The following is a 25,247-nucleotide window of genomic DNA, read 5'->3' as shown; positions in this document are numbered from 1 at the left end:
TGAGGTAAATACCAATTTCTCTGGTTATTTATGAAAGGAAGACACAGTTTAGCTGAGGCTATTTTGAAAGTATGGTGGTTGCAGTGGGAGAGTGGAAGTGGCAACTGGGAAATGTAGAAGAAATCAAGAAGGCTTAGTGGAAAAGTTGGTATTTGACCCAAATTAGAAAGTTGATTCATTAGTAAGAATGCAGGGGCAAGGAGAAAGATTTTCCTAACAGAGAACAGAATGTTTCAATATGGTTATCTTGGAAATGGAGTGAGCTGTGATATCAGACATATCAAACTTAAAATCCCTGCACCACTACTTTACACTGTGTGACCTTGGCAATTTATCTTATTCCTCTTGATCTCAATTGCATGATTTGTAATAAGGGAGTAATAGCCCTGCTATAGTCTCAATATTTGTGTTGCCCCAAAATTCATGTATTGAAATCCTAATGCTTAATATGATGGCATTCAGAGGTGGGGTCTTAGGGGGTGCTTAAATCATGAGTAGGATTAGTGCCCTCATGAAGGAGGCTCTGGAGAGGTCTCTTGCCCCCTTCTGCCTGGAAGAGGGCCCTCATTCGACTGTGCTGGCACCCTGATCTTAGACTTTCAGCCTCCAGAACTATAAGAAACAAATTCTGCTGTTCAAAAGTTACTCAGAATGTGATGTTTTGTTATAGCAGGCTGAATGAAATAAGGCAAGCCCTAATTTTTTGGCCTGGCACATAAGCACCCAGTAACAGTACTTGTGATTGCTGTTAATTTTGAATAAAGTCATGGATGTGGGAAAATGGAGAGATGCATAGAAGTGATCATAAATCATGAAAACAGTAGAGGGGAAAAGGAAATGAAAAAAAAAAAAAAAGAATAGTATCCAGATCGTGGAGCCCTGAATTGGGGCTTTATTTGGTAGGCAATGAAGATACTTGGAGGGCATTCAGAGGGTTCTGAGCTGTGCTTCAGGAGATATAATCTATAACCTTTTATGTTATTGTACAAAGCAGTTTATCTGCTTCTTGTGTAGATGTAGAAGCCAACCTCTCATTCTTATAAATCCAAGACAGATGACACAAACCAGTGAAGCAGGCTCAGTGATGCCCAGGCAACCCAAGGGGTTATCCAAAGAGGGAGTGGCCCCTATCTAGCTTCAAGGTCATTGAGTCCATGTAAGAGCACCAGGACATGTGCCCAGGTTGTTCAGACTTTACAGGGAAATTGTGAAGCTTTACATGGCACCTCCCATTTTTTGTATGTTGGATGTTTTAAACATCATTAATGGATCAGACATATTGATGGGAGTAAACTACTTGTTTGAGATATCTGACCTAAAGTCTCCCATATCTTAAAAGGATCTTTGATTTACCATTGCAAATCAGGCTCCAGAAAATGGCTATCTTTGTTATTTTGGTTGTTATTTTCCCAAAACAATAAAGAAATCTGCCCTCAAAGGTGAATTCTAAGCTCTAAAGAAGCAGAAAACTTGCTGACACCTTCAGAATGGCAGCTTTTTCCCTGCTTCTAGCCATCACTTTAAAAAAAAAATTGAGCTCTAGGCTCAATGAGAAAACTCTGTTATAAATTTCAACATATCCCCCTCTGATTGTTTCAGGGCCTGAAACAGCATTTTGTGGTCAGAATATGAAGTCGTTTATTATTTTAATACATAAGATCATTTCTTTTTTTTTCTTTTTTTTTTAAAGATTTTATTTTATTTATTTGACAGAGATAGAGACAGCCAGCGAGAGAGGGAACACAAGCAGGGGGAGTGGGAGAGGAAGAAGCAGGCTCACAGCGGAGGAGCCTGATGTGGGGCTCGATCCCATAACGCCGGGATCACGCCCTGAGCCGAAGGCAGACGCTTAACCGCTGTGCCACCCAGGCACCCCCATAAGATCATTTCTTTGAGGTTTTTAGGAAAGGTTAATCCTCAAATCACTTCCAAAATTCTCCATGATGTCAGAATATAGTCATGTGTTATCAAGGTTTTGTCACCCTCATGCCCAAGATGTAATAAGAATAGAGCTAGCATTCATTGAGTGTCAACAAACAAACAAAAATAAGGAAATAATAAAGATTAGAATAAAAATAAATCAAGAATCAGAAAACAGGGGCACCTGGGTGGCTCAGTCGTTAAGCGTCTGCCTTTGGCTCAGGGAGTGATCCCAGAGTCCTGGGATCGAGCCCCACATCAGGCTCGTCCACTGGGAGCCTGCTTCTTCCTCTCCCACTCCCCCTGCTTGTGTTCCTTCTCTCGCTAGCTATCTCTCTCTCTGTCAAATAAATAAATAAAATCTTAAAGAAAAAGAATCAGAAAACAACAGAAAAGATTAACAAAACCAAGTGTTGGTTCTTTGAAAAGATAAAAACCATTAGCTAGACTAATCAAGAGAGAAAGAGAGCACCAAATAAAATTATAAGTGGAAAAAGAGACATTACAACCTATAATGAAGGATTATATGAGACTAATATAAACAACTATACTGGAAACCTAGAAGAAATGGCTAATTTCTAGAAACATATAACCTACCAAGAATGAATAAGGAAGAAATAGAAAGTATAAATAGACTAAGGAAGGAAAATGAATCAGTAATCAAAAACCTACCCTCCTCCCCCCAAAAAAGCCCAGGACCAGATGCTTTCACTAGTGAATTCTACCAAACACTTATAAAGAATTAATGCCAATCCTTCTCAAACATTAAAGGGGAGAGAATACACCAAACTCATTTTATGAGGCCAGCATTACCCTTATACCATAGCCAGATAAGGATACTACAAGAAAAGAAAACCACAGGCCAATATCTCTCATTAATAAAGATGGATAAAATTTCAAGAAAATGCTAGTAAACCGAGTTCAACTGCAAATTAGAAGGATCATTTACCATGATCAGTGGAATTTATCCCTGTGATGCAAGGATGGCTCAACAGACACAAATCAATAAATGTGATATATCACATTAATAGAATGAAAGATAAAAATCATGTGATCATCTTAATGATGCAGAAAGGGGTGCCTGGGTGGCTCAGTTAGTTAAGCACCTGACTCTTGATTTCAGCTCAGGTCATGATCTCAGGGTCCTGGGATCAAGCCCTGCATCGGTCTCCATGCTCAGAACGGAGTCTGCTTTTCTCCCTTTCTTTCTCCCTCTCCCCCTCCCCCCATGCACCTCTCTCTTTCTCTTTCTCTAAAATAAATAAATATTTTTTTAATCTTTTGAAAAATGACACAGAAAAAGCATTTGACAAAACTCAACATCTATTCATGATAAACATCCTCAAAAAGTGGGTATAGAAGGAACTACTTCAACATAATAAAGACCATAAATGACAAACCCATAGCTAGCATCATAGTCAATGGTGAAAAACTGAGAACATTCCCTCTAAGATCAGAAGCAAGACAAAGATACCCACTCTCATCACTCCTATTCAACACAGTACTGGAAGTCCTAACCAGAACAATTGAGCAAGAAATAGAAATAAAAGCATCCAAATAAGAAAGGAAGAATTTTAATTGTCTCTGTTTGTAGATGACATGAACTTATACATAGAAAATTCTAGACTCCGCACCCACCCCAAAAAAATGATTAGAACTTATAAACAAACTTAGTAAAGTTGAAGAACACAAAATCAACATACAAGAATCATTTGCACTTGCATGCACTAGCAATGAATTATTTGAAAAAGAAATAGAAATAATTTCATTTACAATAGCATCAAAAGTAGTAAAGTGCTCAAGAAAAAATTTAACCAAGGAGGTGAAAGATCTGTATGCTGAAAACTAGTAGAAACTGATCAATGAAATTGAAGAAGACACAAATAACTGTAAAGATTACCCACGTTCATGGCTTGAAAGACTTTACACTGTTAAAAACATCCAAACTATCTAAAGTAATCTATGGATTCAATGCAATCCCTATCAAGATTTCAATAGCATTTTTTGGGGTACCTGGGTGGCTCAGTCGGTTAAGCATCTGTCTTTGGCTCAGGTCATGATTTCAGGGTCCTGGGATCGAACCCCATATCGGACTCCTTGCTCAGTGGGGAGCCTGCTTCTCCCTCTCCCTCTGCCCTTACCCCACTGTTCCTGTGCGCAAGGGCACTGTCTCTCTCAAATAAATAAATAAAATCTTTTTTAAAAAAAGATTCCAATAGCATTTTTTACAGAAATAGGAAAAACAATCCTAAATTCATATGGAACCATGAAAGACTCTTAATAGCCAAAACAATTCTGAGAAAGAGGAACAAAGCTGGAACACATCAAACTTCCTGGTTTCAACCTATATTACAAAACTATAATAATCAAAGCAGTATGGTATTGGCATTTTTAAAAAACTGCATAGATCAATGGAACAGAATAGAGGGCCAGAAATAAACCCATGAATATGTGATCAATCAATTTATAACAAAAGATCTAAGACTATATCATAGGAAAAGGACAGTATCTTCAGTAAATGATGGGAAAACTGGACAGACACATGCAAAAGAATAAAACTAGACCACTATCTTACACCATACACAAAAGTTAACTCAAAGCAGATTAAAGTTTTGAACATAAGAACTAAAACCATAATACTCCTAGAAGAAAACAGTCAGTAAGCTCCTTGATACTGGTCTTGGCATTAATTTTTCATTTCATATTACACCAAAAGCAAAAGTGACAAAAGCAAAACTAAATAAGTGGGACTGCATCAAACTACAAAGCACAGCAAAAGAAATGATCAACAAAATGTAAAGGCAACCTATAGAATGGGAGAAAATACTTGGAAGTCATATATCTAATAAGTGATTTAATATCCAAAATATATAAAGAACTTACACAACTCAATAGCAAAAAAAAAAATCCACAAATAATCCAATCAAAATGAGCAAAGGAGCTGAATAGATATTTTTTAAAGGGAGATATTCAAATGGCCAAAAGTTACATAAAAAGGGCCTCAACATCACCAAACACTAGGGAAATGCAGTTGAAAACCACAATGAGATATCACCTCACACCTGTTAGAATGGCTATTATCAAAAAGACAAGTACTGACAAGTGCTGGTAAGGATTGGAGAAAAGGGAACACTTGTACACTGTTGATGGGAATGTAAATTTGCACATACTATTTTGTGGAAAATAGTATGGAGTTTCCTTTAAAAAGGAAAGATAAAACTACCATATGATCCAGCAATTCTACTTCTGGATATATAGCCAAAGAAACTGAAATCACTCTCTTAAAAAAGATACATATACTCCCATGTTTACTGCAGCATTATTTATAATAGCTAAGATATCGGCACAACCTAAGTGTCCATCCACAGATGAATGGATAAAGAAAATATGATCAATATATATATATATACACACACACACACACACACACACACACACAAAATGGATTATTATTCAGCCATGAGAAAGAAGGAAATTCTGCCATTTGTAACAGCACAGATGAAACTTGAGGTCATTTTGCTAATTGAAATAAGTCAGACAGAGAAAAGCAAATACTGTAAAGTATCACTTACATGTGAATCTAAAAGAGCCAAGCTAACTGAAACAACGTCATTACCAGGCGGGGGGGGCGGGGGGTTTAGGAGAAATGGGAAGATGTTGCTCAATGATACAAAGTCACAAAATGAATAAAATCTGGGGAGCTAATGTACAGAGTGGTGATTAAAGTTAATAATACTGTATTATATACCTGGAAGTTGCTAAGAGAGCAAACTTAGAAGTTCTCACCACAAAAATGAAAAATTGTTACTACGTAAAGTAATGGATGTGTTAACTACCCTTATTGTGGTAATCATTTTGCATTATATACATATATCAAATCATCACATTGTATACATTAAACTTTTACAACATTGTATGCCAATTATATCTCAATAAAGCTAAAGGGAAAAAAACACACACAAGCTGCATGGCTCACAATCCACTAACTGGATCTTATAAATTAAACTGTAAATATTCAAAGAGAAGGAGACAGACCCATGATTGTAAAATGAAGGCTCCTTTTTGGCTACATGATCCAAGTCTAGATGGAAGAAAGAAATAGAACTTCTAGTCCTGCTGGGAATCAAGTTTTCACTTCCCCAGAAGCATACAAAGGTGAGCAACAGTGAAAATAAAATAATAATAATAATAGAGGGAAAATAAAACTGCCTCCCCTTGGCTCGGATATGTAGATGTATAGGCAAAAATTACTATAGACATCATTTTATTTCTCTTGAGGAAATTTGGAACTATAAACCTATTATGTCTCAGGAGGCTTAAGAGTCATATACCATATTGAAAACACACACATAAAGTCTCACTTTATGTACACAAGACACACAAAGCTGGAGATAGCTGTTAAGGGTTCAAATTTGCCCCCTATTCCCAACTTCAGGAATCTGGGACCCTGTGAACAGTTCACTGAGGTGTTCTAACTGTTCATCCTTGGAAGCCTGAACTCCATTCAACAATTTTTGGTGAACACAGAACAAGCTGAAAAGCAGGGACCCAACTCAGCCTTTTATTCACAGCAAGAGATATTCAAATGTTGCAGGTTTGCAGTCCTGGCAACCAGGCCTTGGGCCATCTCAGCGATTCTAGCTTTTAGAAGGGAGGACAGTCTGTGTCATGACTGACCCCTTGGGGACATGCACAAGTCACACATATTCTTTCAGTCCTTTCTATCTAATCCCACTGAGGTTTCCCTCTAAAATACCCCTAGTAATCAGTCTGGTTCATTCAAGATGGTGTGAAAGAATTATAATTGAAAGATAAGGTTGTAATGTGCTCTGAGATCACTAAAAATACATTTGCTATAGTTCAGCTCCAGCTAAAACACAAGGGGCTCTGGGCACTACAGGTGTTGCAATTACTTGGTTTCAAGCCCCATAAAATAATCAGACACTGTTTTTCTGCGTTTAGAATTGCAGAGCAGGGTTATTCCATAAAACACTTGAAATCCTGGGGCGCCTGGGTGGCTCAGTCCTTAAATGTCTGCCTTAGCTCAGGGTGTGATCCCAGCGTTCTGGGATCGAGCGCCGCATCAGGCTCCTCTGCTGGGAGCCTGCTTCTTCCTCTCCCACTCCCCCTGCTTGTGTTCCCTCTCTTGCTGGCTGTCTCTCTCTATGTCAAATAAATAAATAAATAAAAATCTTTTTTAAAAAATTAAAACAAACAAAAAAACACTTGAAATCCTTAAACCAACTGAATGAGAATCAGATCTGGGTCTGCTGGCATCTTGACAATTAAAAATGTTCTACCTCCAGTGTGTCAGGCAGTAAGAAGCCAGACATGTGCAGACTGAACAACATCCATCCCTGACCACTCTCTTACGTATTAGTCAACATACATTTATTGAGCACCTCCCCGTACCAGGCACTATGATATATGCAAAAATAAAGACAACATATTTCCAATGAGTTGATAGTCTTCTAGAAGAAATAAAGCAAATACATAAAGATTATAAAGTAAGGGAGGATATATGCATATCTTAGGAGAAGTCTAAATTGTGAGGTCTTAAAAGATAGACGGAGTTTTTATCCACAGAAAGAGAAGTAATGTGCTTGGGCCAGAGGGAACAACTCAGGAAGAGGTGGGAAAGCACAAGAATTGTTCAGACAACACTGTGTAGCCCATTGGAGGGGGTCATGGCTAGAGTTGTATATGTACAGAAGCATGATTTCCCCTAAATGATAACTTGAGACAAGAATTTGGGTTAATATAGCTTAATTTGGAGTGATTCCAGGAAACTCAGGAGAGGGAGTAGTGAAACCAGCCGGGACAGGGAGGGAAAGACAATGAAGGGTGATCTTATGGCTTGTCACTGTGGACAATTGGAACACATTCCCTCTAAAGACTGAGTAGAACATAGGTCAGAATTGTCCTCACAAGGAACAAGGAAGCTGAGATAGCTATTCACCAAGTCCCTTCCCTCAATGCTTGAGGGTTACTGCTTCAGGGATGTTAACTCCATGACACTTCCAGCTAAGCATGCTCCTACAGGTGCGAAAACCCTCAGGTAATGAGACACAGCGGGTTGAGGCAAGAAGCCTTTCTGGTGTAGAGAGAATGGTCTACTGCAGCTGTAGATGACCCTTCAAGGTGAGCCACTAATAGCATCTGCTACATTGAGTAAAGCTAAAACACCAATTATGAAGCAACACCAAAGACCTTGTAGTCCATTCATCTGAATTCAAATCATTAAATATTTCAGGGGCCTATGTATTCTGAAAGGAAAAAAATGAATTAAATTCCTCAGCAGGCATACATTTCTTAAGTAAGGGTCTGACTTTTACTGTCCAGTGGGTAGCCACCAAAAACTTACGAGGAGGTGAGTAACCTGACCAGACCATCAGTCTCATCGTGGTGAGTGCCATGGACTGACAGAGATATTTGAGATGAAAAGACATTTAAAAAGGGCCTGCAATTGAGTGGTGATGAAGGAGAATGGAAAGGGGTGTGTGTGTGTGTTTACAGGACAAAATAAAACTGGCAAGATGTGCCTGCTGATCAGATATAAAAGATGAAGGTGAAGGAGGATGCAGGAAATTCAGATGTGTAGCCTTGGGGAAATGCTAGTAGCATAAAAAGAAACAAAAAAATCAGAATGGTGAAAGATATGGAGAAGAAATATTCATTTTTTTCTCTGTTAAACTTGAATACACGATACAACTCTCTCCTGTTATGCACCATCTTTCTCAGGATTCCAGTTACTTCCCCCAAATTGAGGCTCTGAGCCACTGGCAGTTTATAAACTCTAACAGTCATTTCCAGGTCTTCAGGGATCACAGAAGGAGAACTATGGGTCTAAGTCACATCTATTGTCATCAGCTCACAATAAACACCAGACTTTAAAAAAAAAAAAAACTGGATAGTCTTTCTTTCCACGAAAGCACAAGCCTGTTCTCACTAATGTGGCCAATCTGGTCTGAGCAAAACATAAGGTTTCTCCCCAAATGGAGGTTAAGACTCAAGCAAGAAAGAACACCTGGTTTTAATGACCTGGGCAATTGGGAGTCTTCCTTCTAAAATGGTACCACAGGTGGTTCCCACATGTGCATCTGTCAACATAAAGATACTCTCAATCCTCGTCAGAACATTTATAGCATCCCCTGCTCCTATTTGAACCACAAATGCAGTTGAGAGAATTTTGAGAATTTCCCCCCTCTCTTCTTTCTTGTTGCTGTTTGCTTGTGGGTTGGTTGGTTTTTAAAAGGGAAGTGGAGACCTACCCTCCCCAAGGTTTGTGTTAGAAACTCCAAGTCACCAATGGCATTGGGGGAGGGTGGTATAGATTCATAGTGGTTGTGCTTACTCAGCATTTTCTCTCAAAGAGGGAGGTTTACCCAGGGTGTTGTGCCCCTACCTACAGGATCTCCACAGGAAACCACAATCACAGTGCAAGGTATTGGAACACCGAGGATTTCTACCAGGAGATAGCTTAGTAGAGTGAGCCCTTAAAGTCAAACCACAATAACACACAACTGTTAACTAATGATTCAGAAATTGGGAGCAAAGAGGCTATACTGGTGAAGGAGATTGGATGAAGGGGGTCTAGCCTGAGGCAATACCAACTGGTTGATGAAATCCCTTTTGGGTGCCAAAGGGATATTGAGCACTACTTTGGCCTCATTTTCCTAGAGCCAACTGGCCAAACTCAGTTTCATCTGTACTTTATCCACAGTCTGCTTAAATTCCTGTTGGGAGAGTTGTGATCAGAGCTAAGAGTGCCACCTACAGACGCTTCAGTGCTAAATATGTATTAGAAAATCCGAAGAAAGCCATTTACAGCCAGTTTTACAAGATTTTGGTAGATCTCAAAGTATCACTGGCAAAGAAGGAAGCGTGTGTTTGTGTGTGAGTATGTGGGTATGCACGCATGCAAGCGTGTCTGAGCTTACTGGGGGAGGGAGCTTATTGGGAGGGGGATAGACCAGGAGAAAAAATGACTGAAATTCTGGACCTGAGGATGGCTGAAGGGTGCTGGTGACAGATACTGGGGAATTCAGAAGAGGGCTTTAGGAGAGAGGATGAGCTCACCCTAATCCTGTCCTCCATCCCCACCCACACACTTAGACTGAGCCCCTGGTGGGACAAATTCTCACCTCTTTCTGCCAACATTTCAGGCACTTCTCTGATAACTCTGAGCTCCTGGAAATTTGTGATAGGCAGTTATAAAACTTCTACCTCCATGTATCTTACTGATTTACTGAGGCTTCCAGTGGCTAAGCAAAGCAACATGGCTGGTCCCTTCCCCTGCTTATCACTGCTTGGCATAGCCTTGCCTCTACCGTGCCATCTTCACCACTCCATCCTGGCCTACTCGCAGCCACTAATTTTCTCAAGATCTTGTCTTTCCTTAAAAGAGCACTAAGCATCAAATTGCAAATCATCAAGGCCTTAATATTTTTTCGCTGGTTATTTTAAAGAGTTATCATTTAAGCCAGGGGAATATCTCTCTAATGGTAAAACTGGACAAATAGAAAAGGTATTTTGTAGCATGGATCCTCCTGTGAATCCACAAATTACATCATATAAAATTTGCCTATATATGTTTAACTTTATTGCAAATTCTAAATTAACACCTGCCTTTCTATGTGTTATAATGGGAATAGTCAGGCAGAATTGACTGCAAAACTCAGCTCTGCCCTCTTTTAAGCTATGTGACTTGGGCATCTATAAAGTGAGCGGGGGAAAAATACCTCCCTCACAGGATGAGTTACAGATTTAATGGTTAACTTTAATGATTTACTTTACCTTTAGTGTAAATCCAGGACCTCACACATAGTAAGTGCTCAAGGAATGTTAGTTGTCCTCTTGATTCTTCTCCTTCCAGTTTCTTCTCCTTCTATTTCTGAGCCAGCTTGCTTAATGGACTTCACTATATTTCAGGTAGCTTCTTTCAATGACTCTCAGGTCATATTTTCCCTTATTAACAGAAAGTCATTACATTAGTTAAAAACTTTTCATGCTTGTCAGTGACATCTTAATTTAAACACAAATTCTCCGGACTTCAAAAGCCTTCTTGTAAAACAGATGAGAGGAAATTGTACTCTTCTGACCACAGGACCACCATTCAGCAGGTACTAGCTTTTCTTAATGAAAAGTACCAAGGCTACATAGAAGGAAAAATATTTGCCAGAAACTCTAAAGCATACAAGGGGGGCTAAGGGGAAAGTGAGTTATAATCACATTGTTGATTCTTTTTCCCTTTTATTTCTCCTGAGAGTAGAGTTCATTTTCCTGGCTCCCAATACAATGACACCATAGTGGACGCATGCATATTTTTAGAAGAGCTGTATTATTATTGACCTAGTACATGTGCTGCTTTTAATCATCCAAGTCATGCCTGGGTGATGGCCCTAACACAATAGGGAGGCAATGACTAGACAAATAGGCCATTTCCTGAAATGTGAAGGAACATAATCAAGCAGGGGAATTATCCAAAATTCCATCATGTGCACAATACTTATCTTCTTGAGTCAGGAATGAGGGGATGTTTCTCAGTTTATTTCCCACTGAACTGACCCTTTGTTTCCCTCCCTCCGTCCCTTTCAAAATCTAAATGAGAGTGATCTCCTCCCCTAGTGAAGTCAGACCATCCATGTTGCTCCATGCAGTTTGAGGTATGATGTGGGAGAAGAAATGAGGGATGAGAAAATGTAAGCACCATCCTCAGAAGCTGACTCTCAGTGAGAGCAGATAAAAACAAGGTGAGGAGGAAAGGAGGAAGTACCACTGTCACCCGCTTCTGACTCAAAGCTGGAGCCGATTGTTCTGACCACACAAGTGTGACTGAAAACAGCAAAGTGTAACCCTCACTGCTTTCTATAAAGACCTTTACCTTCTGCCATTTAAGAGCAGTTGCAGGCAGAAGGAGATGAGGGTGGAATCACCAAAGTTGATTCAGACTCAAAGAAGCTGAAAGAGGTTTGATGAGAGGACCGTGGCAAGGAATGGTAGCATGAGGCTTTCAGAGCCATGAGCCTGTGGCGTTGTGGCAGGCAACACAAGGCACTGACAACATTCTTACTCTCCTGATATTCAGAGATGGTCAGTGGGATACAGGAAGGAAAGGAGGAATTTATAGCTTGCCCGTGGAATCTGGATTCACAAAAAGTTCGAGATTGAAAGCAAACTACTCTGAGATCAACAATAACCTCACAGACTCACAGTCCCCAGCTAGTGTTCTAAGCTTTCATTTGTTGAGAACTGAGCATCTATTTCCCCCTAGGAGCAGTGTCATTTGTATAGTTAACTCCAGGTTGAACTTCGTAATCCATGCTGACTCCTGAGAAGCAGAAGCTGCAGCAGGACTCCATTGATCTCAAACTGGGACACTCCCTGTCCCCACGGAACAAGCCACAAAGTACCAGGGACTCCGGATTCACAAGGATGTCTTCCCCGAATCAGTTGTACTGATGATAAGTCATTTCGAACATGACATGTAGATGGTATATGGGATGGAAGGCTAAATTCACATGAACCTTTAAAATAAAACCCAGGTGTGCACAAAAACTGTAAATGGCAGTTAACTGCATGATTACCTTATACAAATTTGCACTGTTTGAGTTGATTTTTTCCAACAAGAATGTCTACATTTATTTGGGGGAAAAACACATTTTTAAGTCAATGAAGTGTGCATTCTTTAAGAAATCTCTCACAGAACAAATTCGGGCTGTATCCCCAGACACAGTTGATTCATTGGCTCCTCTCCAACACTTAAGCCTTTCCACGAGCAAGCCTGAAAAACATGGAGATGGAAAGATCCCTGAACAGACTGGAGACTTAGAAGACCCAGCTTCATCACACACCATGTGATACTGAGCATACTATTCTGATTGCTTATTCATCCAGTAAACATTTACTGAACACTTACTATGTGCTGGATACTGTGAGCTAGGAAGTTCCTCATCCATAAAATGAGGATAGTAACATAGCATACAGTATTATTAAGGTCACACAAAGTACTATACAAGTACTATACAAAAAGGCATTCCATAACTACAGTTCTACACTGATTTGGGTTACTTTACAATTTGAGGCACTTTATGGATTAAGAAGAATTTCCTTGATTAATCTTTGAACCTAGCAATTATGTAGACTTTCTATGCAGGGCACACTATGTTAGGGTACCAGGGAACACATCTCCCTCTCCCTGTTTCCGCCTTTTCCTCTTCCATATGACCTATGGGGGTGTCCAGCCAAGAAAAGAATGAGGCCACATTCCCATTTTGAACTTAATAGCTACTGATCAACTTTTAGGATCAAAAAAGAGAAAATGTCAGTTCAAAGGACCCTTCTGATCCTCTAAGTCCCCATAACAAATCCATTACTCTTTCTATATCACAAATCAAATCTTTACTGGGAAAGGACATTCATGTGTCAGGTGTTTGCAGCCATGAGCAGCTCTGAAGAAAAGAGAAGCTAAAACAAACAGAAATGGAAATCTTTTCCACTGATGTCTGTGCACTGCCTTTTGAGTTAAGGTAGCCCTGACTCCTGCAAGGGAGTTCCCTGGCTGCTCTGGTCTGCATTCCAGGGTAAATGCAAAGTGTACAGTCTTCCTAAAGGAACTCAGCTTTGGGGGCTGAGTTTTCAAAGTTCATAAGAACTTCCTTATGAAAGTTCTTAAGAAAGACCACTCTTCGATGAGGGTAAAAAAGACAAAGAAGCAGTAAAACAGTCCCCAAACTAAAGAAAATGGTTGTTTTCGTCTCAAGGAAAGCTTTTTCAGAAACTGGGGGCTAGAGCCACTGGAGGAGACTATCATGAAGGATAGGAATGCCACCATTACATCTGGTTGAAACCCACTATTAGAAAGGCCTGAATGCAGATAATCTCCCCTTAGGCCAAAGAAAATCACAGAGCCTTTTAATTTTTTGGGTTTTAATTCTGCTTTTTAATCCTCAGAAAGGTTGTAGGCTAATAAAAAAAAAAAAGCCTTGAAAAAAGCATCTAGAAGCAAAGGAACCAATGTCATGGTTAAATTCATTCAAAAGAGAATGAAGAGACTACTTCCTGACCACATCTACAAGAGGCCACAGACACAAGCCCTTTTCTCAAATGAACTCATTTATTAAACACCTGCTATGTATGAAACACTGGAAAAGTGCTCAGGGAACTGAAATGAGAATAGATAACCCCGGAGCTCTATTTGTTCACTATGTACTGGGAAAACAAATCCTACCAAAATAGCTTTGAGGAGGGGAGTCTATGTTGAGAGTTATCAAAGCATGCTATGGAAGTACATAGAAGACAGGCATTAATTTTGAGAGAAGATTTGAGAGAGCAAATCAAAGGAGAAAATGAAAAGATAACGTAAGTTGATGAAATTGCAGAGATTAGTTATTTGGTAACTTAAATAGTAATAATTGGTCAAAATGCCCAGCCATGAAAGAGGGAAAAGGAGGAGAAGGAGAAAAGAGATTGAGAGAGAAGGGGGGAAGAGGGGAAGGATGGAGGAAAGGAGAGAAGAAAAAAAATAAATCAACAAAACATGCTTGCACCAATTAGGTACACCATGATTATGCAGTACCAATCTCCCCAATTTCCCTTAGGTTACTAGCCAATTTAGAGAGACGAGGTTTAGCAGATACTGTTGGTTGCCTCTCCAACATCTATCCTCCTTCCTCCTGTTTTGTTCAAGTAGCCCTGACCCTTAACACAGGCTGTCTCATGCAGAGCTACCGGGGTGGATTCTAATTGGTCCAGCCCTTCATGTAGCCTCAGCCCTCCCCCGCCCAGTGGTTTGTTCAAGAATGGACATCTGACAAAATTCTGGCCAATGACACTACAGGGCTTGGAGTAACGGAAGGGACCATTTTTTTCTTCTCTTTCTGAATATCATCTTGTCGGGATTTGGTGCTTGGAGCTGCTAGCAGAGCAGGAAATAGAAGAAGGCTGACTCTCAACAACTGCCGATGAACTAACCCGCCCTGGAGCCCCTGCCTCTCCACTTCATGCTGGATGAGAAAATAATTGTCCTTCCACTTCAGCCAGCTGCTTCACATTTCTGTTACTTGTACTGAGGGAATCCTAACTGATACCAGGAGGTATCGTATGTGCTATGGCTAGGAAATGGGCACAGACATGGACTCTAGGAGATGGTTCGTGGTCACAAGGGTTTGCGTGACATAAATGTAGTAAACCCTTCCTATAAAGCTTCTCACTGAGGCCCAAATTTGGTTCTGATCAGAGCGTCCGCACTCATCTCTGCAGGCTCTCACCTATCGTTTGTCTACTGGGTCACGGATATGGAGGTTTCTCACACTGGATTCAGCTGGCATTGAGATTAAACATAAAAGGGCTACCCTGTGGGAGAACTGAGAGGAAAAGGGAGGTGAGGGGGTGGCCAGAACGATTGCACAGGCTGATGAACAAAACCATGGTGTCCAAACCACTGACCTTCAGCAGCAATGTCTCCTCCCTGCATATGGCATATAAACACCTGGAATATCATACATTCATCCACCACTTCCTACTTCCAAAGCACTTGGAAACATAACTTTACATATATCTGATGCTCGAGAAAATATTCATGAGCTAGGTAGAGCAGGTATTTCTACCTCCATTTAATACATAAGCAAACTAAGATCCAGAAAGATGAAATGACCTTGGAAATCTACACAGGTGGTGTTGATGGGACCTGGACTTTGGATTCTCTTCCCTAAAAAGACCAGGAACATAAGAATATAAACACAAACATGTTTAAATATTATTTACTAATAATATATTTAATTAAATACGAATATAAATTACAAGGGGTTCATGCCATGGGTAGTTCCTACATGCTAATAGGAGCAAGAGAAGAAATACATTAGAACAAAACATAAGAGATGCACAAAAAAACTTTGAGGGAAGTGTTTTACTCTCAGATCATCTGATATGTAATGCAGGAAGTAATATTCACCATACCATATTCAGTAGAGTTCAACAAGTTTATTTTGTTTTTGTTTTTGTTTTTTTAAGCCTCTATGATGTAGAAGGTGCCCCTTGGGCTGAGTCGTAAAGGATACACTGAAGTGAGACAGGGAAGCCTGGAGGCAGGGAGGGAAGCCCAGGCAGAGAGAACAGTCTATGCTACCATAACAAAGAGTTATTAATCAACTTGGTGCAGGGGAACTTCAACCAGCTTCATGTTACTGGAGACTGGATGCAGCAAATGCCAAAGACAAAGCACAAAAAAAAAAAAAAAAAACACAAAAAAACCACTGTCTGCCAAAGGCTCAGTCCTGCCCTCCACGGATAGCCAGCTAAGGAGTTTGGGCTCTCTTCATAAGTCCATAACCCTCAAACTTTTTCTGCTCATATACGCACTAATATAACTTACAAATTGTGTGTCTCATGTCTGCAATTTAGTTTGAACTGAATGGAAAAAACAAGGTGGACCGACGTTTACATAGATGGATGGCTAGATATGTGATAAGGCAAATATATTAAAGGTTTATAGAATCTAAGTGGTGTATATACTGTTTAATGTATAATTCTTTGAATTCATCTGTATGTTTAAAATTTTGTCACAATAAAAATTTGGGGACAGAAAAATCCACATTGCCCCTCACATATATTTAAACTTTTAATCATAGGTTTATTTTTTAAATAAAAGGACATAGAAAATGCTAAACATTTTATAAAATGAAATGAGAAATGACTATTTATGAAACAAATATTGTATTTCATGATTTGATAAATAGATTTTAACTACCCTGTTGATAAGGCACTCTAAATCTGAAAGAAATCACATAAAACATGGATCCTTAGTTTGTATACAATTATCTGGGAAAATGTGATAGCCCCATGCCTTCTAGTTACATTCAAAAGAATTAGCATCACTAACCTTTTAGTGTTTCAGCTGACAGCTCAATAGTGATTAACCATTAAAGGAAGTTTTTTCTAAAAACCAATATTTCAATTTATCCCTTTGTTTGATATTCAGAGGTTTTCAAATCCTAGGGCAATGTACCAAAGTAAGATTTAGGATGGGTAAAAAGCCTATCTTTCTTTTATAAGGGGTAGAAGAATCTTGTGATTGCAGGCTTGTTCGGATGTTAAAGACCTAGAAATTGATTTTTTAAAATCCATTCAGGATGCCTGGGTAGTTCAGTTGGTTAAGTGTCTGACTCCTGATTCTGGCTCAGGTCATGATCTTAGGGTCATGAGATCAAGCCCACATCAGGCTCCATGCTCAGCAGGGAGTCTGCTTGAGAGTCTATCTCTCCCTCTCCCTCTGCCTCTCCCCTTCATCCTCTCTCTGACTCTCTAAAAGAAATAAATAAGTCCTTTAAAAGATAAATAAGTAAAATAAAACCCATCCACGCACATGTACCCCTTGAGACTCTGTGTAGTCCCACTTGGAGACTATTCTCCAAGAGGGAATTCATTACCTATAAGATGTGCTGAGAAAGGACAGGATTGGTTCTAAACCATGACTCTGGAATGAGTGTGGAAGACTGATTTATCGGGTCAAGGGTGGAGGGTTCAGGAATACCAGCCATGATGATATTACAGTCACTGGGATCGGAAACAGGGGAGATTTTAGAGCAGGAACTGAGGAAAGAATTTGAGAAATACTTTCAAGGGGCAGTGAGCAGCCACACTGACGACTGACCAGATGCAGAGAGAAAAGATGAAGACTGACCATTTGACCCATTATGGTAAAATAAATGTACTCTATAGAAATTTAATATGCGTACAGTCTGGTGAAGATAACACATGTTACAATATTCTAAAAATTTCCGCAACCATTGATGGTGGCTTTTTTCAGTTATACTAAAATGTGACAGTTCAACCTAGAGACTATCCCTCAATGCTGTGACCTCCATCCCAAGGGACCACGTGTTCAAGAGCTAACTGGGTCATGCAGGTACCTGCAGAGTCCCAAGCTATAGTCAAGGCAACTGGAAGAATATGGAATGAGGATTAGGGGGAACAGAGTGTAGGCCCAGCTCTGCCTCTACTCCTTCCTGTGTGACATCAGAGAAATCACTTAACCTCTTTGACCTTCACTTGTATCATCCAGAAAGCAGAAGATGTCAACAAAATGTTGTGCAAAGTCCCTGGCCTCCCTAACCTTATTAAAAAGCTCAAAAATCAATGGACTCTGGACAAGCCAACTCCATAAGAGTAGTGAGAGAGTTAAAAGTTGAGTGAAGAATTTGACAGATCATGAAGATGAATTAGCTGCAGGGAGAGTCAATAGGTGTAAATTGCTGTAGGCTTGGGGGCTTTCTACAGCCCCTAGTCAGCACCTGGAGGAAGAAGGTGCTAATGATACTATGGGGACAGGACTGCTGATAGTTATTAAGAAGCAGGCAGTGGAAAACCCAAATTTACACTAATGTAATCTGAATCAGTGCCAATATCAGTCCAATGAAGGTCCTCCGGTGTGGGTGACAGCACTCTGAGAAGCTGAAAATGATGGCTAATAATAACGCATGGAGTTAAGTTAATATATGCATTTCTTTTTTTCTTTAAAAAGACCCCACTATACTAGCAGGTCCATCTACCTAGATAAAGAAAAGTGTTCATTTTTTCCAATAGTCTATAAAGAGATGGGCCTATCTTCTTTTTAAACAAGTGAAAGAGAGAGCATTGGCACAGGTCTTTCCCATTCTCTACCTGAGCTAATATTTGGTTCCAAGGTGAGTTATTGGAAACAATGCAAAAGGAAGACTGGGTTATGCAATGGAAAGGAAACAGAAGCACAGAGCCAAACAACTGAGGCTGGGATCCCAGATACCTGAAGAACAGTTCCATCAGGAGCAGTCCCTCTCAGTAAAGAATCCATGTATTCAGGGTAAGAGAGCCAGACAGACCAATCTCCTGACTCCATGGGGGGGCAGGCAGAGCTCTCCACTTTTTCAAGATCTGTGATCTCACTTTAGCACAACTCTGTGACCAATTCTATTTCTAAACAGATGTTGCATGTGAATTTGCTTAAGAAACAGAGAAGTACTGTATTTCTCTAAGTGGATTTTGTTATTATTATAACCATTCGCCCCCCTGGAGCCCTTCAGACCAGCAGGGACACTGTTCCAAACACCCTACACATTCCATTGTCACCTAGAACATTTTCTCCTCCCTGCCCAAGTCCCCCTACCTAAACCAAGTTTATCCTTCAAATCTCACTCTCTTTGAAGTCACCAGCCCTCACTCCATCTCTAAGCTCCTATTATTCTTATAGACCATGATTAATAATTTAGAACATGATTTTCCTAATTGTTCTCACTCTTACCAAGCAGTTTTGGATTGTTTACATTCTTGCAGCTGAGAGACATCTCCTACCCTTTGTTTTAAACCCCTGTAATCCTAAGAACAGTTTGAGACACTTGCTAACACTCTAACACAACCTGTTTCCCAGGACTCCAGAGTGGCAGGCTTGTCTTTCCCATCCTTCACACCCAGAAGCAAGTGTGGGTGTGGCAGTCCCTGAAATGAAAGAAACTTGCCCCAGCATCAACCTGCTCTCCACCATGCCTGGTAGGGCCCTACCCTCAACCTCCTAACATCTCATATATCTCTCAGAGACGGTCTTTCAGAGGTTCCTCCTGCAAGAGCACAGGACGCCAAGGAAGACTCCAGTGTCAGAGAGTCATGGAGGAAGAAGAGAAATGTCATGGAGGAAGAAGAGGAAAAAGATAGTGACTGAGAGAGAGTGTGGAGGCTAAGATGTGTTCCCGCTGTGGAATGACGAAACATGAGTCCCACAGGACAAGGACAGTCTGCAAGGCAGCTGGAAAAGTGCCCGTGAATGAAGGCACCTAGAGATGGGGACAGATCATAGTTTGGACATTAGAAAAATGGGAAAGTAGAAGAAATCAAAACACAAGCATCAGGAATTTAAGCACAGTCACCAGAAAACCCATGAAGTAAGACATGCCTGATCCTTAGTCATCTCAAGTCAAGTCACCTTAAAAGCACAAGTATGATAGGGCAGGGGTGGGAGAAGCCAATTTTCCAGAATCACGTTATCAGTCACTGAATTCATCTGAAATATGTGTGGTTTTCATTGATTAGAAAATAAACACAATCTTGTGTCATCAATGTCTCCAAAGTATGTGTGGAAAAACAACATACCCCATTTATTATAAGAGCTATTCTCCAGTGGATGATGCATAGCAAGTGGGATACATAACTTGTAATAACTCATTATATATTATATAACTCATAACAACTTATTAGCCAATAATAACTTAGTAGCCAACATGTATATGAAGCCAACTTCAACAGCCTATGAAGTTACAACATGCCAAGCACTGTTGTAAGTCATTTGCAAATATTAACTCCTTTAACTCTCACACCAACCCTGTTACTAGCCCCATTTTACAAATGAAGAATCTGAAACACAAAGTAAATGTCTCTCCTAATGTCACCCACAAGCTAAGTTGTGAGACTGAGATTTGAACCCAGCACATCTGACTCCACAATCCTTAGTCTTAGCTGTTTCTTCCCATTCCTGTGTCATTTTGCTGACATAGAGATGAAAACAGCAGCAGCAGCTTGTCTGCCGTTTTATGTCCCCCACCCTAATACCTTACTAACATCCAGAGCATAGTTCCCTGGATCATCCCAGTCTGGAACTCCTTAGTCAGCCCTATGTCCTACCCCCAGAAAGCAAAATCTGAAGAAAGAATATTTATAGGTTTATTGGCATAGTGTAGATAAATAATCTAGAACATTCTACGTGCCAACTCTTTTTTTCGTTTTTAAACCATTATTACTGCTGATAGAGATCCTCTTACTGACAGTGAAAGAACACATTGCACCCTTCTTCTCCTTGGCCACCAAGCTGGCAAAGCTTTCACTCCCTACCCCCACTCGTGTAGCCTATGAGCAGTATCACCTCCTCATGGACCCATTGCCTTGGCTGCACAATCTTTCAACATCTCAGAAAAGCAAGGATCCTCTTCCCGCCTGACATCCCAAAGCCTTGGCATGTGTTCATTGATCTGCTGACCATGAAAAATAAGTGAAAATTTTAAAGTTTTCCAAAACTCAATTTCAAATGCTTTCTCACATCCACAAACTGGGGGATGGCGAGAATCTACAGAACTTACATTCAAATTTTGGCTTAATTTTCATAAATATTTATTATGAAAATAATGTTTTTCCTAATGTTTGAAAATCGGAAGAATCCTCTCAGACTCCTAGAATTTCAGGAGGGCAATGCCATTGCTACTTTTCTGGATTTGCACACACTGGTGGCTTCCTTCACTGCTCCTTTGACTGCCTCTCCTTCTCATTTCCACACCATTCCTTCCTTCCCTCCTTCTTTTCCAAACTGGAGGTGCCTAGAGCCACTGTGTTCCTGTGGGTTATTCACCATTTCCTTAGTATGTATGGCTTCACTTCGGGTGTGTGAAAGTAGCCACTGAGTTTGTGTCATTTACTCTGCTTAAACATGAAATAAACTCTACTGGATTGAGGGTAAAAATACGCTTTTGAAGAAGGAGTCAGTGGAGGCCCATATTTACAGGACATTTATTGCTGCCACTTTATGGGGAAAATTAGTCTTTTATGCTTTCAGTAATGATTCCCCAGGCCCTCTTTTCAAACCACCATGCTCATAAATTCCTTGTTTTTACAGCAGGGCAAAAATGTGCTAAAGAATGCTCTTCCTCACTTACCAGCATCATCTGGGAGACGATGGAGAGGCATCCTGGGAAGAAGACAGCCTGCTGGCCAGGGTTACAATGCTAGCAGGATGCTGGGCCGTTCCTGGACACTTCTTCCAGGGGTGGGGGCTTTGCAGTATAACTTGAGGAAGCCCATCTGGACAGCACACATTTCCTAGAAACACAGCTGGCTCTTTAAAGAAAAGAAAGCCCAGGCATTGGGAAAGGAAAGCCAGCTCAGGCTCTCTGGGCTTTACTGGAGTTGAATGATGCTAGCCAGATGTTATTTGAAGAGGGTCCCCTCATGCAGGGCATCTGGCCTCAGTACATCCCATTTCTAAGTGAGCCAGAAATACTGCTTTGAAACCTGGATAAGGTTCTCAGATAAATCCAGCTATGGATTGTGTTCCCTCCCAGGTTATGCTTTGCAGGACCAGAGTACTTCCTGATTTCATACCCAGTAGCCTGGGCTCCCTTTCCATCTGTGTTAAGCAACCTCTGTATCTGAGCAACCTCTACCAACTCACCTAAACTCACTCATTTTAGACTCCCAAAACATGACTCAAAGATACCAGCAAGAAAAAATAAAAACGAAATTGCCTTGTGCTTAAAAGTAAATCACGTCCTATTATTTAAAGGATGGGGAGAGGGCAATGTTCAGTGGGAGGCTAGTGAATTCTTTCTTATGGCCAGCTTTGTGCTTTCAAGCTAATATCATTAATACTAATGCTACAAATGCGAGATGTGGTATTGTCTAAGAATCAGCTCTTCACAGAGAATATCATTCAAATATTCCAATCACATGGCAGTCTTGCCAAAGTATAGAATTGGATTCCATGGGTCTGGGTTGAAATCAAAGGTTCTGCATTCCTGGTAAGCCCCCAGGAGCAGGTGGTAATCCTAGTCCAGAGACCATACATTGAGCAGAGGGGTCTTGGGTTGAGACCTCTTGTTTTAGAGTTGGACAGATTCAGGTTTGAATTTGGTTACTTATTGCCCTCAAGATATTGCATAAATTCTTTAAGTTCTGAGCCTCAGTTTTTTTATATGAAAAGTAAAGCAAACAGTAATAATACTTGTCCATCCTTTTTCCCATGGTTGATATGAGTTTCGAGCAGCTCTTGAAGCTCTAAAATGCTTATACAAATGTTAGTTATTACTGTTGACTCCTTTCAATTATATTGTTTTATGTACTGAGTTACTCCTGGATTGTGCTTAGCAATAGAAAGAAATGCTTTTTGCAATATATTGCAGAGATAGAAGAGATGAGGAAGAAATTCCAAGAGGCTGTTTTTCTTCCATTGTCCCCTCAAAGGCCAGTGATAAAACAGGCAGAGACAAATCACCTGTCCTGGTTTTAGAGAATTTTTGCAGGAGATTGTACTATGTCTCTTGGTAGGCTGTGTAATCTCAAGTAGAAGGGAGCACTTTATTGGTTGGATCGTTACTGGGTCTATGCGATCCCTATAATTGGTTTATTCAACAAAATCATCAGTTGTGTCTTGGATTTGGTGCTGACTATTCATAATGGTAAATGGGTTGCATTTTTTCTAATCTTGTTCAATACATGCTATTCAACTAAGGAGGAAAAAAACATAGACCTGAGGGTCACATACATCAAGTTTAAAGCTAGAGTCTACGGCTTATTAAGTGTGTTGACCCTAAGTAAACTGATTGACCTCTCTGAGTCTCAATTTGCACATCTATAAAATAGGGCTAAGAATTTGTATCACATAATATTTGGGGAGAATATTTGAAGAAATAATAAGTAAAGTACCTAAAAGATGGCCAGTAAATAGATTCCTCCCCTTTGTTCTGATTCTGTCCCAGAAAACAGAGAGCAAGTTATCACTTTCTAAACGTGTTAAAAATTAGGCAACTTTAAAAATACTTCCTATGGTACCAAGAACTTCATTAGGCACTTTAAAAGGATTCACTCATCTAATCCTCAACAAGACTTTTACTATTATTTTCCCATGTTAGAGATGAGAAATCTGGAGTGTAAAGAAGTATCTTAGGGGCACCTGGGTGGCGCAGTCATTAAGTGTCTGCCTTCATCTCAGGGCGTGATCCCGGCGTTCTGGGATCCTCTGCTGGGAGCCTGCTTCTTCCTCTCCCACTCCCCCTGCTTGTGTTCCCTCTCTCGCTGGCTGTCTCTCTCTCCGTCAAATAAATAAATAAAATCTTTAAAAAAAAAAAAAAAAGAAGTATCTTAGTCCAGTCCCCACAGCTGGTAAGTGGCAATGTCAGGATACAAGGTCCAGAGAAAGCTAACTCCAAGGCCCTCACCCTTTTCCATGCACACCTGACCCAGCCTCCTCCTCAAAATCACCCTTCACATGGAGGTGGTCATAATTCACTGTTGGCCATCTCTTCTTCTCACTCTCAGGGTGCTCTTAACACTGTCTAGCATGCAAGCAGATACAAAAGATGTTACATTTTGAAGTCCATCCCATAGAATACTGTCTGCCATTAGCACACTTTGTGAAAGAGCCACAGGCCAAGAGACGTTGCAACAGAGTGAATAAAACAGATCTGGAAAGCCCAGAAATGAACAGTATGTCAGTATGACCTTACATCCTTCCACAAATATCACATTAAAAATAAAAAAAAGTATGCTTTTTAACTGAATAGATGGGAGATCAAATTGAAGAAAATCTTTTAATGATAAAAAAAAATAACTGTATGGTGACTAATATAACAAAATAAAAATTATAAAAAAAAAAGAATGACTAGTCTCAGGCATTTTAAGGCTATAGAATTTGTGTTTAAATAATACATCAAAGAACTCCCTAGATCTTCCTCCCTCCTACAAAGACAACTTCACCCTAACTTTCCTATTCTCAAGTGGCATTTAAGAGGAAGGTAAGTGAAATGGTTTCTAACAATGGTAAATTTTTATGGTCACATGGATGGAAAAACTGATGGAGATACAGGTCAATCTGACATTGTTGAGGTCTCAAAACTATGTGAGAACAGGGACTAGTGTCCAGGTTCCTAGACTTGGAACTCTAATCCCTAACTGATTGATGGATTGGTGATTGATTGACTGATTCCATCAACATGTATTGAGAGTTAACCATGCATCTTATACTAGACCAAGTACTTAACATACTTCACTCATTTAATCTTTCATAAAATGTTATGAGCTAAGTATCATTATTATTCCAATCTACAAATGAGGAAACCAAGTGTCAAAGCAATTAGGTAATTTTCTCAAGGCATAGCTAACAGGTCATCTAGCTTGACTGATGCTGAAGGCCGAACTTTTGGCTACTCTGACAACTGTCCATAGACTTCCTATCTTTTATTTTCCTCTCTTTTCTTAAACTTATATAAGACTATAGTAGACACACACACACACCAGATAATAGTCACAATCACTGATTCAAGCTCAAAGCAACATAATGGACTTTTTAGCCACTCTCCCATCCCTGTTGTGTTCCTAGAGGTGGGGTATGACTGCTTTCTATTACCCTCCCCTCAATTCTCAAACTCTATAGATGTGCCAACAGTGAAGCATGAGTCGAACCAAGAAGTTGCTTGAATAAATTCTACAGTCATTATAATGTCAACACATGGAAGCTAAATCCAAGATGTAGAAGCTTCCCTGTACCAGTCTCTCCTCCTGCCACCTACAGTCAACAGACACCCCCACACACCTCTCTTATT

At 40.1% G+C, this 25,247-nt stretch overlaps 1 long non-coding RNA gene across 1 annotated transcript in view; it reads right to left on the bottom strand.

Annotated features, from left to right (window-relative positions):
* Positions 1 to 10,564: 10,564 nt before the first annotated feature.
* LOC105240241 overlaps positions 10,565 to 25,247 on the bottom strand; it is a 139,206-nt gene continuing 124,523 nt past the window's right edge. Inside the window, exon 4 of the long non-coding RNA XR_004626460.1 lies at positions 10,565 to 10,887. This is a non-coding gene — a long non-coding RNA (uncharacterized LOC105240241). The remainder of the gene's footprint in view (positions 10,888 to 25,247) is intronic.

This window comes from Ailuropoda melanoleuca, chromosome 7 (assembly GCF_002007445.2).
Source record: "Ailuropoda melanoleuca isolate Jingjing chromosome 7, ASM200744v2, whole genome shotgun sequence".
NCBI lineage: Eukaryota > Metazoa > Chordata > Mammalia > Carnivora > Ursidae > Ailuropoda > Ailuropoda melanoleuca.
The sequence above is the reverse complement of the archived record's forward strand: the minus strand, read 5'-3'. Positions and strand labels throughout refer to the sequence as shown.